At 46.3% G+C, this 21,042-nt stretch overlaps 3 pseudogenes; 2 read left to right on the top strand and 1 right to left on the bottom strand.

Annotated features, from left to right (window-relative positions):
- Positions 1-9,184: 9,184 nt before the first annotated feature.
- Positions 9,185-13,207, top strand: LOC125515448 (polyamine oxidase 1-like; annotated as a pseudogene).
- A 3,818-nt stretch (positions 13,208-17,025) lies between these two features.
- LOC125513031 (acetylserotonin O-methyltransferase 1-like) lies at positions 17,026-19,455 on the bottom strand (annotated as a pseudogene).
- Positions 19,456-20,431: 976 nt separating this feature from the next.
- LOC125517038 (putative ripening-related protein 6 pseudogene) lies at positions 20,432-20,827 on the top strand (annotated as a pseudogene).
- Positions 20,828-21,042: the final 215 nt, after the last annotated feature.

Below are 21,042 nucleotides of genomic sequence, written 5' to 3' on the forward strand. Positions count from 1 at the left end.
AGATTTTGGTAGAATTACATAATCTGCTAGTGGAAGAGGAGATTGCATGGATGCAAAAGTCCCATGAAAACTGGTTGCTGAAAGGGGATAGTAATACTGACTACTTTCACAGAATAGTGAACGGTAGAAGGAGGAGGAATACTATTTTCTCACTTAGCCGTGGAGATGAGATGATAGAGGGAACAAAAAATCTGTTAAAACATGCAACTGAGTTCTATAAAGAACTTTTTGGACCTGCAGCTGGAAATCTATGCAAATTGAGGGATGATATGTGAGAGCCAAATGAGAAGTTGACAGATATTGACAACTTCATTCTTACTAGGCCCTTTTCTAAAACAGAAATAAAAAATGCTCTCTTCTCTATGAAACCAAATAAAGCTCCAGGTCCAGATAATATCCCCATTGAATTTTTCCAACATTGCTGGGAGATAGTAAAAAACGAGGTGATGCTCCTGTTTGAGTGGTTTCATGACAAGAAGCTAGATGTGCAGCGCTTGAATTATGGAATCATCACGCTACTACCTAAAGTTGCTGGTGCTAATAAAATTCAGCAGTTTCGCCCCATATGCGTGCTGAGATGCATTTATAAACTAATCACTAAGACGCTTACTATTAGACTAGAACCTTATGTGGATATCCTCTTTAGTAGACACCAAAATGCTTTTATTAAGAAAAGAGATATTATGGATGGAATCATGTCTTTACATGAAATTCTCCATCATACTTATAGTAAGAAAAATCTGGGATCGTGTCGAAACTAGACTTCGAGAAAGCTTACGACAAAGTTAACTGGGATTTCCTGTTAACCTGTCATAAGATGAGGGAGTTTCGTCCACAATGGATTGAATGGGTAAGGAAAATTCTGGTAGGAGGCATAGTCAGTGTGAAGTTGAATGACGAGGTGGGGCCCTATTTTCAAAGTTCGAAAGGGGTGCGCCAGGGAGACCAATTCTCACCTTTCCTCTTTAATTTAGCCATTGATTGCTTGACCAAAATGGTGATTAAAGCTCAGCAGAATGGCTTGTTCAAAGGGTTAGCGTCTGATTTGATCCCCAATGGGGTGGCTATCTTGCAGTATGCATATGACACGATCCTGTGCTTCGAAGATAATCTTAGAAATGCTCTTAATATTAAGCTGCTGTTATATCTCTTTGAAGTCATGTCTGGGCTGAAGATCAATTTTTTAAAGAGTGAAATCTTTTCGATACGTGCTGATGATACTACTATGCAAAAATATGCTGAGATATTTAATTGCCAGATAGGTAATTTTCCTATCAAATACCTAGGCATGCCTGTGAGCTATGATGGTTTGAAATGTAGTGATCGGGCCTTTGTAGATGACAAATTCATTGATCATTGTGAAAATTGGATTAGTGAAGCTCTCTCCATGGGGGGGAGGCTGATTAAAGTGAACGCGGTACTATCGCATATTCCTACCTTTTACATGTCTATGTTTCTGCTGAACAAGACTACCTTGGAAAAGTGGGACAAACCCTGGAGAAAAATTTTCTGGCATAGAAAAGGATAAAAGAAAGGTTACCATATGGTTAAATGGAGCCGTATTTGTCAATCCAAAAAGAAAGGGGGTCTGGGTGTTAAAGACTTGAGGAAATAGAATATCAGTCTTCTAGTGAAATGGTGGTGGAAGCTTGAGAAAAAGAAAGGGCTCTGGGCAAGATATAGTTAAGGCTAAGTACTTAAAGAAAACTTCGGTTGCTGTGGTTAGACACAAGGCCAGTGACTCACCTTGCTGGAAATCACTCCTGAGAGTGAAAGACCTTTATATGCTGGGTACAGGTATTAAGTTGAACAGGGGAGATGTGGCTAGGCTCTGGCTTGATAGCCTGGATGGTAGAATCCCCTTCAAAGACAGATTCCAACTGCTTTTTGAGACTTGTATTGATCAAAACTATACTGTAGACAATTTTAAAAATCTCAACCAGATCTCCTCTTTTAGGAGGAGGATGTCTCATGAGATGATGAAACAATGGGGAGAAATGAATAAAGAGATGTTAACATTGAAACAAAGTGATTTGCCAGATGAGGTTTATTGGAAATTGGATAGTTCGGGCAAATATAATACAAAATCCATGTACACATGGCTAGAAAAGGATATAGCAGGATCTAACTTCAAGTGGATCTGGGACGCTAAACTTCCTCTTAAAATTCAGATATTCCTGTGGCAGATGGCACAGAATGCCATCCTGACTAGGGACAACATGAAAAAAAGATTATGGCCTGGGGAGCCTTGCTGTTCTTTCTGTGACAAATTAGAAACAGCTCAACACCTGTTATTTTTGTGCCCTGTTTCCAGGGTGGTGTGGAGAACCGTAGGTTCCATGCTTGGAACCGATTGCTGCCCTAATTCCGTTTGGCAATATTATGCGTGGATGTATAGTTTCTTACCTGGGCTGGACAAAATTTACACCGTTGGCTTGGCTGCTATATGTTGGGCTATTTGGCTAGCCAGGAACCGAGCCACTTTCGAGCTCAAATGGATTAACTCTCCATTTGAAATTGTATTTACAGCTTGTGCCTTCTTGATGTACTGGGCAGGTCTCCAGAAACCAGAGATAGGAGAGATGGTGAAAAAAGGAGCGGAGATGCTGAAGGAGAACACAACACAGATGATGCTGCTTTGCGGTCCCACGATTCCAACCAGGGACGGACATGATGGGAACTGAGGGAGAAGTCGCTGTGGAACATGATCAGTAAGTGTCTGGCGGTCTTGGCGAAGAGTAGAGCTGATGATGCATCCTGGAGTGCGTGCTTGAGGAACCAGGGGTGGTATACTTTCGGTCCTTGCTATGGGTGTCTCTGGTAGTCTTTTCTTTTGGGTTGCTTTTGTTTTGGTTGCTGTGGCCTGGTGCCTGATGATGGAGTTTGTAAGACTTGTGATACTTCCTGTAGGTGTGCATAGTGCGGTTTTGGGTGACACCCAGGTTTTCGCCCCATGATCTGTTGTTCCTGATGACAGGCGCAGATAGTGGGTTTCCTGGTGTTGCTCCGAACTCGCTTTTCCTCTTTCTCTCTTGCCATGCTGGTTTCAGTTCCTGAGACGATGTATTTCCGTTATGAAAGTAATGGAAAGGGGAAAAGCCCGGTACAAAAAAAAATGAATCATTTCCTGTTTGTTCTGCAGAAATCTGTACATAGCTTCAAGTCGAAGGGGCACAATCTTACTCACATAGGACAAAAAGGAGTTTTTTTGCCCACGTCCAGGTTGTGGTAATGTAGGCATTCACTAAGTTTATATTGCATGACAACCTTTTTGCTTCTAATTTTCAACAGCAGGATGAGTCTATAGTTGTAGTGTTCTCCTATCTAATGACGCTATCTATTCTACCCTACCTGCTATGTTTCACTAATTTGATTACATGAACAGGCATGCCAATTCTACATAACTTAAGATGTTTTTCTGATTTCATTACATAAACTTAATGAAACTTCCTCTAACGGGATATTGAAATTCCAAACTTCTGATAGACATGTTTATTGATAGATATTTTTTTAAGAATCACGATGTGATATTTACCTGTCATTTGTTTCAATTATCTTTGTTGCGGTTCGACAACCTTGAAGACAGCTACCTCTCCTTCCTCAAGACTAGCTATCGTACGACATCGCTGGAATAAGAGGATCAAAGTTGAAGAGTCGTCAGCTACTGCACCGAGCGAGGGTCCTGGAGAAGAAGTGACCAGTGCTCCCAATCCCAAAAATTCAGCGGCTCACCTTGTTCGAGATGGATGATATGGTCTTGATCCAGGATGGTGGCATGCAGGCAAGGTGGCTCTAGAGATTGAGGGGACAGCCTTGCTTTGCCCGGATTTCAAAGATGGGGAACATGGTGATGTCAGTAGGAATTGGAGGGAGCATACGAGAGGATAGGGGCCCTGTCGGTGATGGACGAGATGCTCTTGATCCGAAGAAAGACGTGTTTGCTGCTCTGTGTTTGTGCTTGATGTGTTTGCAGAGGTAGGTGAGTTTGCACCCTCACTACAATAGTGTATTGTTCCTGACCCTAGATTAAACTATTGTGGAAATTTTATGCAAGGGGGTAATTGAACTGAAACTAGAGAATAAGTAATGAGTTAGTGTGAATGTGATACCATTCTAATTTTTGCAGTTTGCTCTTCAGTTCTTGTATAGCCTCTCTTATGTTGCTAGGTAACCATGGGGTTTCATCTCTCCCAAATATCAAATTGCAGCAGTTACACCTTTCTTAAGATGGCTCCAACAAGCAAGAGGTCCACAGGCTCCTGCTAACCGTACTCCTCTGACTGCCCCGAATGATGGCAATGATCAACCACCTGGTAGCTATCCTTTACCACATACACTCCATAATCTATAGCTATACACTGTGTGTGGTGTATTCTGAACACCAGATTCACCCCTGTAAATATCTAAACATGACCATAATATTATAATCTTCCGTTTCACCAATATCGCTTCGGTAGAGGTTGGTACTTGGTTCTTTGAGGCTTACAAGGAAAAAGCTTCCTAGCACTTGCATCACCTTAAGTTGTATTTCACAAATTGGCCATCGGTAGCACTAATAACTAGGATGGGTGTGGAAGCTGTTTTGTTATGTTGACCCCCTACTTCTTGTTGTAATATGTTTGATACTTTTCTGCTTGTCAAACATTTACTCTATTACTAATATCCTTATTTTAACAAGGGGCACCAATAGTCAGTACATGTTTCATTTAGTAGGCAGTATGATCTAATTAATTCACTGTCAGCTTCTCAGGTGGAAATCTTGCAGATCCTGCAAACCCTGACCAAGCTGTAGAGAAGCAAGAACCAGGTGCAGAAACAGGTAATGAGAACCAACCAACAAGTGCCAGAAAGGAGAAGGAAACCGACACAGCTTGCTCGACGACATCTTGAGAGAGGTGTAACTGGTTGTTGTAGGGTTTGTCGCATTACGACGTCCTAAATGTATCTTTTCAAGGTGTCCCTCAACTTTATTTTTGGATAATGCTCCTATATGTTAGTTTTCTGGCGCAACAGATAAATGAATTACGTGCCACCTTTTACAGTATTTTCATCTAAATATGGTTGTTCTATCTGTAGCAAGTCCAGTTTAGAAATTTTTAAACACATCTCTGTGATCCTTTATGACATGAAACTTTGAAGCATTTGTATTTTCACTTATGCTCGTATAGAAAAGGCTGTCATGGGAAAGGATATAATATGATTCTTTTATTTTGCTAATTGTTTTTTGACTTTGTGTATAGCCGCTAATAAGAAGTCCTTTGATCTCAGATGCGAGTTTTTGGACGAACCCAAATATCTTGCGTCACTGATATACATGCTGACTAGAATGCTCCTTTATTTTGTAAATAGTGCGTGACAAACTTTTTGTTAGAAACATAGATGGAGCATTAAAAGGAGAGAGAGGGGGGGGGTGTGCGGAAGGGAGGGAGGAAGAGAGAGAGATAGAGGGAAGGAGGATTGTGAGCTGGATTAAGGGCATCTCCAAGGCCAACCCGTAAACCGCCTACATTCGTCCGGATCACTTTGTCCGAACCGCGGAAGCCATCCAACTCGGTCCTATATTGGTCCGCAGGGTGGTCCAGACGCGTTTTCTTTCGCAAACTGAAGACAAAAATGGGGGGCATTTGCGGAAGTCCGGACACCAGACATGTATGACTCTGATAACCCCGGCCCACCCAAAACCCTTTCCGGGCCACGCGCCACCATCCTCCCCATTTTCTCTTCTTCTTTCTCTCCCTCTTGCCTTCGCTGCCGCTCCACCACCCTGGCCGCAACGCCACACCCTTGTTGGAACTCTACGTCTGTGTCGCGTCTAGCACTGTAGCAAGGCTCCACCTCGCTTTTCCTCGGTCGCCGTTAAAGGTGAAAACAATGTTGGGACGTAATATTTGAACTACTGCTGCGGCTATTTGAATGTCCGTACCCATTGTATGCGGCTATTTGAACGTCTGTACCCATTGACTGCGGCTATTTGATCGTGTAGACTTAAAAAAATTGAGGAATGCCGGATGTATGCGGCTACGGTTGGATGTCGTCATCCCGCATCCGTGTCCGCAGACTGGTCCCCCTGTCTATGCACAGATGCGGGAGGAAATTTGTGGGCTACCGTTGGAGATGCCCTAACGGAGATGGTGAGCGAGCTTGTATTTTTATGGCGAAGAAAGTAGGTGGTGAAAGAAGAAGAAAAAAAGTGATTTGGTGATAAAAGTATATGATAGGCATAATTAGTATTGAGCAAATCGAATATGTATGGCCCGTTACAACACACGGGCAATTAACTATGTAAAAATCATAGAGCCTAGATCTAGCTCTAGCAGAATGTAGCCTGCACACCGAGTTTGGTCATGTGAAGCAAAATAGGTGAGCTGGTGACATGGCACATACGCCGCCTCTTCTCTTCGTCTCCAGAGACGCATGCGCCAAAGAACAAATCCAAGACATGCTACCTGCTTCTACTGGTTTCTACATAGAGGGACTCGCTTAGATCATAGGCCAGTCGATTGCTGTCGAGCGTGCCGAGGTGATTCTACCATACTACCAGGGATTGCTCGTAATTTCAATTATCTTTTGTTTGTTAATGACTATCTTTTCTTTACATGTAAAATTTGACATGCATTATATTTATATATATGCAACTGGTACAAACATTCAAAAGCCCGTGGCAACGCACGGGCATTCTACTAGTGTTAATAGTTTCCGACCTTGTTGGCGATGAACGATGGATGTTTAGCTTATTCGGCGAGGACACATTAATAACTTCTAGCCTCATTGAACATTTTAATCATGGAAACACGTTTCTTCTCTGTTAGTTGAACACATATAGATCCTCTAGCATGTTCCTCCATTTGTTTCTTTTAAGAAAAAAGCTTGGTGGTGGAAAAGGTGAAGAATGAGTCAAAAGTCATACTGTCATGTTCGCTTCCATGCTCTAATATAAATTGTGAAGGTGACATACTGAAATTTGTTTGTAGTTGACCATACATTTCAGTTTTTCTTTGATGCTATCATTCAGATGGTCACAAACAATGTTACCATGCATGATGGGAAGAATGTTATTCATCAACCTTCGCCTCTTTTATTACATGATGCCTCTAAGCCTATTCGATGCTCGTTACAATGCTAGAAATGTCATTGATGTTTTGAGTCCTCATACCACTACATGCTAGATAAAAATATCCACTTGGTCTTTCTTGTATGAAGTAAAATTAACACAATGTGGCAAGGGATAATTCAAAACATGTTGCGTTTTGATTGATTTATTTACACTAGCCAGGTAGTCAAAAGTTCGCCAAATATTAGTTCATGCAAGAGGTTTCCTTCATTGCATTTCTAGTTTATAAATTTTCCAAAGAACGGTTTATAATGCGTCTACTCTATTTTTGTTTGTTCATAATATATTATTAAACAATAAAGTTGTACTAATTCACTTGAAAGGACATTATCACAAATAGATATTTTAATTTGTACATCATTGCTATATGTATATACAACCCAGTTTTTTTAGTCAGATATTTTTTGTTGTAGAGGTTAACTTGTTTTGCAAATTTGTAAGGATATTTGACATTGTAGTATTGTCATTGATAAAAATACAACTATTTATTTATAAAATTCTATGTTACTATTTTCAATGCACAAGTTTTGACTTCGATACATGCATTCCATATTAGGTGAATATAAATAAAAAAATATATTCCTGTATGAGTTATTTTAGCTAAACTGTCTAGAAAATAGTTCGCATGAAACATGAAACATGGTATTTCAGTTACATATAAAAGAATCATGCTTCATGATGTTGCCTGCCCATTGGTTAAGCCATATGTGTTTAGTCACCAAGGAGGGAGGAGTTTATCATACTAATCATCATCGAACACATTATTCTTTGCTGTCTTGAGTAATTGGGCTTCTAACATCCCATGTTGCTTCCAACTCATCCCACGTTAGCCAAGAATAACTTAAGTACCTAGAACTAACAGTGGTTAGTAAAGCAAAGACTAAGCCGATGTCAGGAAAGGGGAAGGAACGACAAACCCGAAGTCAACTGAAAAAGAGACTAGATGCATTGCCTCGCTGCGCCTCGAGTTCACACTATGCAATCTGAACACAAAACAAAAAAAATTATACGCAGTGCAATTGAAATGGAAGGAATACATCACAAGCTACACATGAAGAATTAATACGAGAACCACATGTGTACACACTATTTCAATTTAAGCGACATGTGCACACACTATTATATCAACGCTAGAAAGCAAATTAAACGACCCCAGTCCCGCTGCGTCTTGCACCGTGTCTCTTTATATACACAACGGCCGAGGGACCACACTATCGTTCAAGACAAGCTAGTAGCAATCTAGCAAGTATCTAAGCTGTGTAAGGAACAGAGGGCGAGAGAGAGAGAAGGGTGCAAAAGAGGATGAAGCCGCAGGCAGCCGGTTTCTGTGCACGTAACGGACGCAAGTTATTGTGCTTGACACATACAGCCATGGCTTTGGTGCTCGTCGTACTAGCACAAGCTGCCTCCCTGGCAGGGCACCGCCGCCGGTCCCAGAGAAATCATCGTCGGTGCTGGCATGTCCGGTAAGATCCTATATATAGCTATGCACTACTACACACATACATTGGACACGGGATAGTTGCAACACGTCACTACACGCAGGCATCATGCTCGGACATTCTATTTGGCCATTAATTATTATTTTGCACTCTCTCTCTCTCTCTCTCTCTCTCTCTCTCAAACAACACATGATGCACGTTTGTACTACAATGTATATAATTCTTTTCAGATTTTTGGCTTCACTTTTAGTATCTAAAATGAGAATTTTTTAAATAAACTCTGTCATTTAGAGTATTTTTTATTTTGCAAAAAATGAAGTATTAATTATCATGTACAAAAAACCCCGAAAATTATACACACTGTGGTACTAAAATGTTGTTGACCTGCAAAAGGTCTATAATATATGTTATCTGAATGGGTTTGGACCACCGTAATACGGTAAAAAATGTTATCGGAGAGAAAGAAAAAAGTGAAATCATAGTGAGTGGGCTGTTTTGAGGCCACGTAAGTAATGCACAGATGCAAGTTATTTTTTTTGCGAAGAGCACAGATGCAAGTTATTGTGCATACAACATATATATACATTACTAACCGTCATATGTATATGCTTTAGGGATCTCGGCTGGGAAGAGGCGCCGGGATAACCGACCTGGTGATCCTGGAGGCGACGGACCGCATGGGCGGGCGCATCCACAAGACCAAGTTCGCTGGGGTGAACGTGGAGATGGGGGCCAACTGGGTTGAAGGGGTGAACGGGGACGAGATGAACCCCATCTGGACCATGGCAAATGACACCGGAGGCCTCAACCTCAGGACCTTCCGCTCTGACTTCAGTCACCTCGCCGGCAACACCTATAAGCAAGAGTATATGCTTGCGCCCGAATGTGTTCCAATACGTACGATATATTCCATAACTGATTGATTAATTCTTGATGAATGCAGCGGTGGTCTCTACGATGAGAAACTCGTCGAGAAGATAATCGAGAGGGTGGATGAAGTGGCGGATAGAGGCAGCAAGCTCTCCGGTGCTTTGCACCGCAGTGGCCAGCCGGACATGTCTGTCATGGCCATGCAACGCCTCAACTACCAGTACGTATACAGTTCATCTTCTTTTAACCAGTCTGAACTTGCACCGTTGACATTTTGAAAATTTGGAGAAGGGAGCGTGGGATTGAAATTCTCACTTATACACCTAAAAGTCAGCTGATGTCTCAAGCTCACCCTTTCCACTTGCCCTCCCTGTATGTACATGTTTCCACCAAGGTCTGAAAAAAAAAACTTATCATATACCTTTCCCTTCCATTATATTTTAGTCCAGAAAGTGCATTCCATCAAATGACCACAATTATGTGACTTGAAGTAGTAAATAATGAAATCCATATGTTTTAGCAAATGGTAACCACCGCAGCCTCCAAGAGCCAAATTACATATACGAAAGAGTTATGAAAGCACCACTAGTTTTTTTAAAGAATATTCTTTTCACACATGTGAATCAATCCGGTTTGTCCCCGCAACGTAATATTAACAAATATACTGTTGTTCGACGACCACTTATGTACGGAATTATTGGTTTTATTTCATCGACGAAGAAGGAATTATTAATTTATCGTTGTCCAACTATATATCTCCTTTTATTTTCCGGTGAATTTAATTTGTGCAACCTGCGTCTCTGGTATGCATTGCAGTACGCCTTCAGGTCCTGTGTCGCCGGTGGACATGGTGATCGATTAGGGCATCTCCAGCCGCGTCCCTAGAAAGGTCTCCTCAAACGATTTTTTCGCGCCGGCGTTAAAAAAACTGTCCAGTCGTGTTTCTAGGAACTCGATTTTTGTCGGCCTGGGCCGAAAACAGCTCCGGCGGACCCAGGTCAAACCCGGCGCCTGGGGGACGCCCGAGGGCGCCGGGGCGAACTGTTTTGGCACGAAACAGCCGCGGGCCCGCCGCGTTAGCGACACGGCACCTCGTCTTTCCCCAACGGCCTCGGTTCCCGCGGGGAATCAATGCCAAGGCTGCCGCCGGTCAGCCTTGTCATTGATTCCTCACGGGCGGCGCGTCACGGGGCGGCGCGCCGACGCCTCCCCTCCCTCGCACGCGTACACACGGGTGCGGCGCGGCTATATAGCCGGTGGCCTGCACTCGCCTGTGCCCACACCAGCCCCGCCCCTCGCTGCCGCCCAGCTCCTCCCTCTCCCTACCTCTCCCGAGCGCCGCCGCCCAGCCCCTCCCTCTATCTCTCTACCTCTCCCGAGCCCGTCGCCATGGCGGAACGCTACCCTGGAGACGAGGCGGCGGCCAACGGCTTCGGCCGCCGTCTGCTCCGCGAACAGGAGTCCTGGCTCCTGTTCCAGGCGAACATCCCGGCGCCGCCGGACATGCGCGCCGGGCCGATGGGGTGGAGGCTCAGCGCCGGGGAGTGCCCATTCCCCCGTTGCCCGACGTCGTGGCGAAGCCGAAGTACTTCGCCGAGGAAGTCGAGGTCGTGTGCGCCTCCCTCACCGACGCCCTACTCTCCCTCCCCCCCGCCGACAACCACGCGGCTTGGGCGGCGTATTTCGAGCGCCGCCAGCAGCAGCGCTTGGCGTCCATCAACGGCACGCCGGTGGTTGGCGGCCGGCAGAACAGCGAGGGGCGCCACCTGTGGTGGGGCGTCCCCGGCCGCACACTCGAGGGTGTGCTGACGTACCTTGAGGGCGGCAACGACCCGCCATTGGCGTACCCGGCGAGGGCGGCCGCCCCGGCGCAGCACCGATGCGCCGGGTCATGGGCGCCAAGGAGGTTCGGGTCCTCCTCCTCTTCTTCCTCCTCCCGATCTTCATCGCACTCCTCCGGCACTCCGGCCCTGCTCGGCGTCAAGGCCGAGCCCGCGGCGGAGACGCCGCTCGGCCGGCGCACTCGCAGCGCCAGCATCGTCATCAACGAGGGCGGCCGGCGCGCCTACTCGTCGGCTCCTCCTCCGCGCTTCGTCAAGCCAAAGACGGAGCCGGGGCTCGCGCCGGTGAAGAAGGAGCCGGCCGCGCCGGTGAAGACGGAGCTCGACGATGACGCGGTCCTGGAATGGGCGCGCAGGGACTCCATAGCGATGGAGAAGGAGCGCCTGGACAAGGCGAAGGAGCGCCAGCGCGCCGCCCTGCTTCGCTTCGCGGAGCGTCGACGCGGCCGCGATGAAGGCGGAGTCGTCGTCATCTGCGACAGCGACGACGACGACGATGATGCGCCGCCACCAGTCCGCCATGGCGACGCCGGGCAAGGGTCCAGCAGGGGCGCCCGCGTCAAGGAGGAGAAGGCCGACGACGACGATGGCGGCGACGGCGGCGACTTCAGCCCGTTTTTCCTTTAGATTAGTTTATGTATATGTGCTATGCAATGAAAATCCACGAACTTCGCCGAAATGTGCCGAAATTTATCGTGTTTGACCGAATTTTATCGTGTTTAAGCCAAATTTCGCCGAACTTCTTTTATTTTAAAACGTGCCTGGGGTGGTCCTGGAGCCGGCGGCTGGGGACCAACTCGCCCCCAGGCCCAATTTTTGCGCCAGCTCACCTCCAGGCGGTGATTTTAGACGCCCCCTGGGGAGCCAACGGCTGGAGACAGCCATTGGCGACGTTCAAAAACTTCGGCAACGACGTCTACTTTGTGGCCGACCATCGTGGAGTCCGTTGTGTACCACACTGCTGAACAGTACCTCAAGACAGATCGCAAATCCGGCGCCATCGTCGACCCGCGGCTCAAACTAAACACGGTGGTGCGGGAGATCACCTACTTACCAAACAGCGTCATGGTGAAGACTGAGGACAACAAGGAGGTGTACTAGGCTGACTATGTCATAGTTTCGGCTAGCCTCGGTGTTCTGCAGACTGACCTCGTACGGTTCAACCCGGTTACCCGGAGCTGCCTTGGTGGAAGATAATGTCCATCTATCAGTTCAACATGGCCGTGTACACCAAGATCTTCCTCAAGTTCCCTAGGAGGTTCTGGCCAGAGGCGCCTGGCAAGGAATTCTTCCTCTACGCTAGTGATAGGCGAGGGTATTATCCGGTATGGCAACAGTTCAAGAAGGAGTACCCAGGGTCAGACGTGTTGCTCGTGACAGTTAGCGACGACGAGTCGAGGAGGATCGAGCAACAATCAGACAACCAGACCATGGCGGAGGCGATGGAGGTGCTGAGGAAGATGTTCCCTGGGAAAGATGTGCGGGACGCCACCGAGATCCTCGTGCCGAGGTGGTGGTCCAACAGGTTCTTCAAAGGCACCTTCTCCAACTGGCCTAGCGTTAACCGTTACGAATACGACCTCATTCGGGTACAACTATGTATACATCTTCCCTGCATTTCACTCGCCCTACACTTGTATTAACATGATTATTTGTATTTTCCTTTTTCCCAGGCTCCCGTTGGGAGGGTTTACTTCACTGGTGAGCACACGAGCGAAAAGTACAATGGCTATGTCCATGGAGCGTATCTTGCAGGTAAATTCAGAAGTTCTTCTCATGCTCTGCATTGTTAAGTGTGTTTTGTTTTTCCTTTTCAGTTTCTATGAACTCCTAAGATATTCACATGTGATGGGTTTTACCTAGGTATTGACTCTGCTGACATTTTGATCAACTGTGTCAAGAAAAATATGTGCACTTACAATGTCAAGGGAAAGCATGACTAATCCAAAGGTAACTATTCTAGCTAAACGGTTCTTTCCTACTACTGTTTCGAACCCCAAAAAATAAGCTCAAGTGTTGCCTGTCCTACATTTTTTTCCATCTTATTTTTCGTTTCCATTCCCTGATAATGGTATGACATTTTCTTTCATGTTGCAGGTTAACTACAAGGGATGAAGTACTAGAAGTTGCATGTTAACAAGTTGCTTTCCTCGTAGGCACACTTCATGTTAGGCAAGTCTGTTCAAGTTAGGTCGGTGTTTGTTACAGCTACACCTTAGGCAATATTCTCTATATGAAAACCAAGCCATGTAAGTCATCCACACAAAAAGTGTGGTGATAGATCTCTTTGGTAGGCCAAAGCGTGACTAATAATTGTGCATTTAAGGTTAGGAAAACTTGGCAAATATTGTGTGGTAAACTATGGCAAAGTTAGCTTAAAACCAAACGGGCCCAAACCGAGTCAAAGCGCTGCATTAATCTGGTTTCCATCACTATTGGTTACTTCTTGCATCCTAAAATGTAACTCATATTTGGATTGTCTTCAAGTCTAACTTTTTAAAGTTTGGCAGATTTGTAGAAAAAATATAACCTCTAAAATAGGACCTATATACACTTGTCAATATATTTTATTACATATCTATTGGTACGTACTGGTTTGGTGTTATAGATGCTGATATTTTTTTCCTGTAAGCTTGGCCAAAATATCACTTAACATTTTGAGATGGACAGAGTATTTTTTTTTTCATCTTGGGCAACTCATATTTTGTTCTCTTAGTGAGATGATATCTTTTTGGCTCAGTTTTTAGTTGTTCTGATTTACTAATTTATAAAAGTTGTATCAGAAAGCATATTGCCCAATTTTAAAAATTGATTTAGTTCAGATAAGTAAGATAGGAAGGGAATTAAATTGGTAACACTGCAAGTATATGAAAAGGCGATGTGATGAACTATTTCATCATTATCCATATGAAGCCTGTGAAATACTCTTTATCGATGTGGATCAACTATAAAATTAGCCTATGGTATTACAGGCGTGGCAAGGCGTTCATACGCGTCTAAAGAGACCTACTAGTAGTCATCCAAATTTCAATGCTCGCAATTCAAACATTAACTTATATTGTTCATATAATAACAAAATATTCTAATATCTTTATTATTAAAGGAGAAATTGGTGACGATGATACTTCGTCCTCCTTCCCTTGTCAACGTTAGGACAAACCAAATAGCAGGTTGGAAGAAAATCCCGCGTGACCCTTGTTAGAATTGTGTCGAATATTATTGTACAAGTTAGGTTACAGTTGGATTTGGTTTTGGACTGTGTGTAGATAGGGTAGGAGTTGTGTCTTAATAAGAAACTTGTATCTTAGGCCTTTCATATATAGTGGGGGTAGACACACGATGTAACCTATGCCAACATAGTAGCACAGGCACGCAGGGGGGGCGGCGCGTGTGCCAGCGCCCGGGCGGCCGGGGTGCGGTATTGTAACAGTGTCATGGGGAGGAGCGCCCTTCGTCAGGCCCCAGAGATGTAGCCATGATGATGAACCTCGTTAACAAATCTCGATGTCGTGCTTGTGTGATTGCTTGGTCCTCGGTAGATTAATGATGGCCTCGGATTTATTCTAACAAGTGGTATCATGAGTAAGGTTTCGAAGAGGCCGCGGAAGTTGATTTAGAGGAGAACAATGAAGACCGGTGGCTGTGGGGCACGACGTACGTGCGGCAGCGATCGGAAATCGTCGTGTATAAAGCATTCTAGAGATGAAGCGGATTCACGGATCGATTACAAATAAGTCGCAGTTGTCGTCAAGTTCGAAGCTCGGTTCGATGGCCAGCAGCTGGAGCGACTTGGAGTTGGATTATCGATCGTGAGGCAGCTGATACATGTGACGTGTTTTTTGGCAAACCTCTTCGAGGCCGAATCGATGGACGTGCAGGAGTCAGATCTGATCTGTGTGGCGGCGTGTTCAGCGTGTAGCACTAGGACTCCTCCGCAGCGGCGCGTACAAGGCGGCTTCCCAGGCGCTGGGGTCGTACCAGTCGAGAGGGCGTGAGGCGGTGTGCACCTGCTAGCGGCCCAAGAGCTGGGCGGCCCACATGCGGCAGGCTTTTCGAAGCGGAGGCCTAGCTCGGGACAGCTCGTGGTCCAGCTGGGATTTACGAAGGCCCGCTGGTGGTGCGCGCAGGCGTAGGGAGAGGATGGAGCAGCGATATGCATGCATACGGAGGCTCAGCCAAGAGCTGCAAAAGCAAGTAGACACGTGATTTGTTGGAAAAAAAGGGTCGGTTTCGAGGATTTGCACAGCGTATTGGACATGAAAGTTGCTGGCTATGCATTGGTCGGACTGGGTACCAGTGGTCGGATGGAGACGTGATACTCGGCATTGGTCGGTGATGATCGGTGGTTCTCTGCAGTGGTGGTTGAGGCAGTGTGGCTAGCTAGCCGGGAGACTCGACCAAGACAACAGAGGCTCGGCGCGGTGATAGTGGCGAGGCGTGCGGTAAGCACGGGACACAGCAACAGGCCAAGGCACTGGTGCTCAGACATATGGTCAGACAAATTATGTAGGGGGTGCTGAAGCAGTGTTGACGAGTACCAGATTCAAGTTGGTGACTGGGTCTATCGATGCCGGAAGATGGACAGGAGTTGACCATGGAGAATCTGAGAAAGTGGCGGAGAGTCTGAAATTATCAAAAGCTAAGATAGTACATCGCCGTATATTCTATGGTGTTCGGTGCACATGGCAAAGTGCAGATGACAAATATAGAACGAGGCAGAGTGATGTAGCTGTGGGACATGTCAAAGACTAACCGGGAAAAAAAAGATGAAACAACTGCGAATTTGACTCAGGATGACACAGGGCGACCGTGAAATTCTTTCAAGTTTCAGACAAGTAGTCAAGAAAGAGCGATAATGTTGAGTTTAGGTAACTCTTAGATATGGCGTCTAATATGTGAGTTGTTCACTTTCACGCAGACAGCGGTAGGTGTGTGATGTCATTGAACGGATTCTCCAGAGGTTGGAAGCACAAAATAGAGTAATGAGGAAGCACAAAGTTGCAGGTGGAGTCACATGGAGTCTGGGAATAGTAGCGGTGCTCATGGCATATCTCAAGTCCATTGTACATGGAGATTCAACGCATGGATGAATCCAAGATGGTGGAGAATATTCGGCAAGGTGTAGTTTGTTAAAGTTGTGTCGAATATTATTGTAAAAGTTAGGTTACAGTTGGATTTGGTTTTGAACTGTGTATAGACAGGGTAGGAGTTGTGTCCTAATAGGACACTTGTATCCTAGGCCTCTCATATATAGTGTGGCTAGACACATGATGTAACCTATGCGAACATAGTAGCACAGGCACGCAGGGGGAGCCGGCGCGTGTGCCGGTGCCCGGGCGGCCGGGGTGCGGTATTGTAATGGTGTCATGAGGAGGAGCGCCCGTAGTCAGGCCCCGGGAATGTAGCCATGATGGTGAACCGTTAACAAATCTTGATATTGTGCTTGTGTGATTGCTTGGTTCTCGGTAGATCAATGATGGCATCCGATTTGATTTATTCTAACAACCCCAACAGGCTAGTCCACTACGGCAACATATAGAACCCAACAGATTTAGTGAACTACCTCGATCGGTTCAAACAGCGCAACAAGTTTTTTTCCAAGAAATCTCGAAAAACTGGCATAGACCATTGTGTGTCGCTTACCAGAAAGAAAATTCTCTGACTGTCATATGGACGAAGACACTATTTCTAATTTCATAACTTTTATAAGAAGTGCAGACATGGAACTGCTCGAGTAGTATCAACAAATATTACTGAAAAATTTATTGTGTAAACAGTCTGCTAATACAACGCAAGGCATTATTCGATAACAGGAACACTACATACCATACATGCTGCTTATTTCTATCAGGGTGTGCGGGCATTCAAGGGTACACTTCAATGATGGATCGAAATCCTAGCATTGGAGTGATCTTGTAATCACTGAATCCGGCTTCAAGGAAAATCTCCCTCCACTGCTTCTCGTCTCGCTCGCCCCCATCAACACGCATCATCTGGACATCAAATAGAACTTGTGTCTCCCTAAGAAGAACACCATCCCGTGACATGCTGGAGTCTATCACGACTTCGACGATTATCACCTTCCCTTTGGCACCTCTACTGATTATTGCTTCTTTGCACCGTCGTAGTACCTTGACAGCATCTTCATCTTGCCACAAGCACAAAACCCACTGGAAAATGGAAGAACACATCTCGTTCAACGTAGATGTAATAACTGAAGGAAAGAACTAGATGTTGTGTCCTATGTGTACCTTGAGTAGAACAACGTCTGCTGGTGGCACGTACTCAAACAAATCGCCAACAACAAACTAAACATTACTGATGGCAGGTGCCCCCGCAATCGCGTGTGGGAGGTCCAAGACGGTGCAGTTGATGTGGGGGAACGCCTTAGCGATGGCTTCCGCCGTGGCACCATGGGCACCGCTGGCGTCAACGAGAGAGGTCACGCCCTCAAAGATGTTGCAGTGATCCCTGATGATGGTCTCCATAAGGAGGCGGTTATCGGAGACCATGCCAGCATTGAACATGCCACGTGTGCCCTTCTTCGCCGTCATCTCCTCCCGTGTGCACCCATGTGCCACCTCGAAGAGTGTCAGGGCTGACGCTCTCTCGTCGGTGAACCACTCCCCTATACTGCAAAGGGCGGTCAAGGACAGCGGGTCCACGAGCACACGCACGATGGGAGACTGGGTGCACGAGCTGTCCCCGACGAGGAGGCGCGAGGGCGGAGTGAACTTGTAGTGCATGTTGGTGGCATCATCGTGGGGGCCCTGGTCTACGGAGAAGATGCCGAGGATGGTGAGGGCGCGCATGAGCCGATGGAGGTGGGAAACCTTTGCCGGCTGGATCCCGACCTCGGCGGCGATGTCGGACAAGGTGGCGGCACCTCCACGATGGTGGATGGCGTCGGGGACGCGTAGGTCCACGGCGGCCCTCAGCATGGCAGACTTGACGTACGCCATGGCCAGGGGCGGAGCCAGGATTTAGGTATAGGGGGGGCCAAGCCAAGTTGGCAAAAACAAATCGTGCAACGCAAAAAAAAGGTTCCCCTATACTATAGTACTGTTTTGTGTCAACACTACTAAAACATAGCTAAATTGATATTAATTCAAATTTGCCTTTACAATTGCCAATAAGATCGAAATATAAATAATTTCATCAGAAGATAACCTAGTTTTACTCTTCATTACCACATCGTAGATCAGACAATCAAAGGAAATTACAAATGAATTAGCATTGTAAATCACACCATCAAAATAATTAAAATTGAATGTGCAATTTCAACTCATATTAAACGAGAATTCAGAGGGCTTTGATAGTGCTAACCTTGGAGCTGAACCACTAGAGAATTGACAGGCTGTATCTGTAGGACGATTTGCCTGTCGCGCAGCTGGTGCCCCCTGATTTAATCTTCTTCTTTTGTTGAGGATCTCCACTGATTTAATCGACCTCGTGAGTTAGAAGTGCAAGAGGCGGCGGCCGCCGGCAGCGCTAATAGCCTCAGGTCACACGTTAATCATGTCGAGGCCTTTTTTAAGCAACGACAGAGGAGCTATCGGGTTGGAGAGCGGAAGGAGGCAGGCCGTGACCATGTGTGGGCTCTCTGATGGGCCTTTTTCTTTTCAGATTTTATTATACTCTCCGTTGGAGTTAAGGGGGGCCAAGTACGTGTATATTCACCAAATCCGGTCGCTGATTACTCGTGCTTCTGAGTATTTGTCAATCGTTAGGGGGGGCCAGGCCCCTGCTCGCCCCCCCCCCCCCCCCTCTCCCCCCCTTGGCTCCGCCACTGGCCATGGCGTGGTGGTAGAGCTCAAGCTGAGCTTGGAGCAACCCCTCCGTGCTGGTCATCACATTGTTTTCAGTTTCATTTTGGACATGCACCGCGATACGTTTTCTTTTCAGTTGGTCACTAGGGAGAAGAGATGGTAGGCCACCTGAATTTTCCATCAAGGAAAAAGAGGGCAAAACTCAGAACTATTATAGTGCATGAGAAGACTTGAGGGAAATGGCAGAAAAAGTAAGAAACTAAAACAAGTTTAAGGCCGATCATCAGCATGCCTAGCATCTGCGAGCACCCCATGCTCGGAATTCTCAGGTAGCCTCACCGCGTCGTCGTCGTCTTTGCCGTGGAGAAGTTTGTGCAGACGGGGGATGCAACAAGGGGCGAGAGCGTTGAAGACCACGCGGGCGCCATGATATGTTGTGTGTGGTAGCAACGCTGCTATGGCCATGGGGTTTTTATACTTACAATTATGTGTTCGATTTTCCATGGTACTGCAGTTAGCCTTGCGCGTACAGGAATGCCTAGCTAGGGAAATGATTGCGCAACCACCATGCATGATCTATCTACCTGATCAATGTCTATCTTTTCGGACTCTGGACGGACGTGGATATATCAAGCGACAAAAGCAATCACGTCGGAGACGAAAGCATGCACACCGCCGATGGACATGCGACAAGCTGGCTAAAGTCATGCTTTATCCATCCGTTTCTCTAAGCGGTTGGAGCTGGTGTTTCCATCCATGCACGGCGACGTATCTTTTGCTGGAGTCTACGTGCCCCTCCATTGATCGATGACGTTCCATGCGCCACTAAAACAGTGCACTCATACACCCTGCCCTAGGGGTGGAGCGTGGCAAGAGAAGGTAGACACACGAAAGAAAAGAAGTGGTACACAGCCGACAATTTTGCGGCCGATGCATGTACGGCACTAGCTAATCACAGTTAGATTAAATCCCTCCATAAATAATGAACATGAGATCCTACCATCATCCACATGCCGTACATACACAACGTGTGCGAAGCTATATATTCCGATCGACAAAACACACTGTATTGAGAAAAAGAAGGGGCATGCTATCTCCCTATTACATTTTGCCCTTAGGTCCATGCACGAAATCCAAAAACAAGCGTGGTCTCAACAATGCAAGAGTTTGTTAAAGCGTGGACAGGAGAGAATCTACTTTGTCTGTAGGCCTGGACGACTAGTTCTCCGACGAGTCACACGAGGGCGGGTCGGCATGCACATGTGTAGCTACGTCGCCCGATTTGTCTCAAGGATGCTGCACGAGCCTATATAATAAACTCTGAGAGAGACCACACTGGGAAAGGAGAGTGCAAACGACTAGCTTATATAAACACAAGCAGGAACTCTCATATTTACCATGGCGAGCTCTACCAAGGTAGTGGTGATCTTTGGCATTCTTGTTTTACTGCAGGTGTCATGCACCGCCAGTGAGGTCCGCGACCTCCCGGCGGTGATGTCGGTAAACGGCTTCGAGAACGGAGAGGAGGGCGGGCCAGCGAGCTGCGACGGCCAGTACCACAACGACGACCTCTTCCTCGTGTCGATGGCTTCAAAGTGGTACGGGACTGGCCTCCGGTGCGGAAAGATGATCAGCATCAAGAGATTGATCGGGACCTCCGTGCAGGCCATGGTCGTGGACGATTGCGGGGACGGCTGCGGAGATAACGAGATCAGTACATCGGCCGCTGTGTGGAAGGCCTTGGGGATCGACACCAGTGCCGGCGAGGTTCCCGTCCTCTGGTCGGACGTCTAACTGCAACATGGTGCTCGGCTTAAAGATGAAAATTTTCACCGTAAATCAAGTAATCCGCTTTCGACTTCTCAGCAGTGTTAGTGTGTCAGCATAGTCGTTACTACTTGCTCGCCTTCACGGCAGAGTATAGTTGATAAAATAAAAGACTACATGTGCACATGCATATGCATGACGGGAGCGGATAATATGCTTATATGTACGGACGAGGATTTGGA

Source organism: Triticum urartu, chromosome 6A (assembly GCF_056163025.1).
Source record: "Triticum urartu cultivar PI428250 chromosome 6A, HENAU_Tu73, whole genome shotgun sequence".
NCBI classification, from domain to species: Eukaryota; Viridiplantae; Streptophyta; class Magnoliopsida; order Poales; family Poaceae; genus Triticum; species Triticum urartu.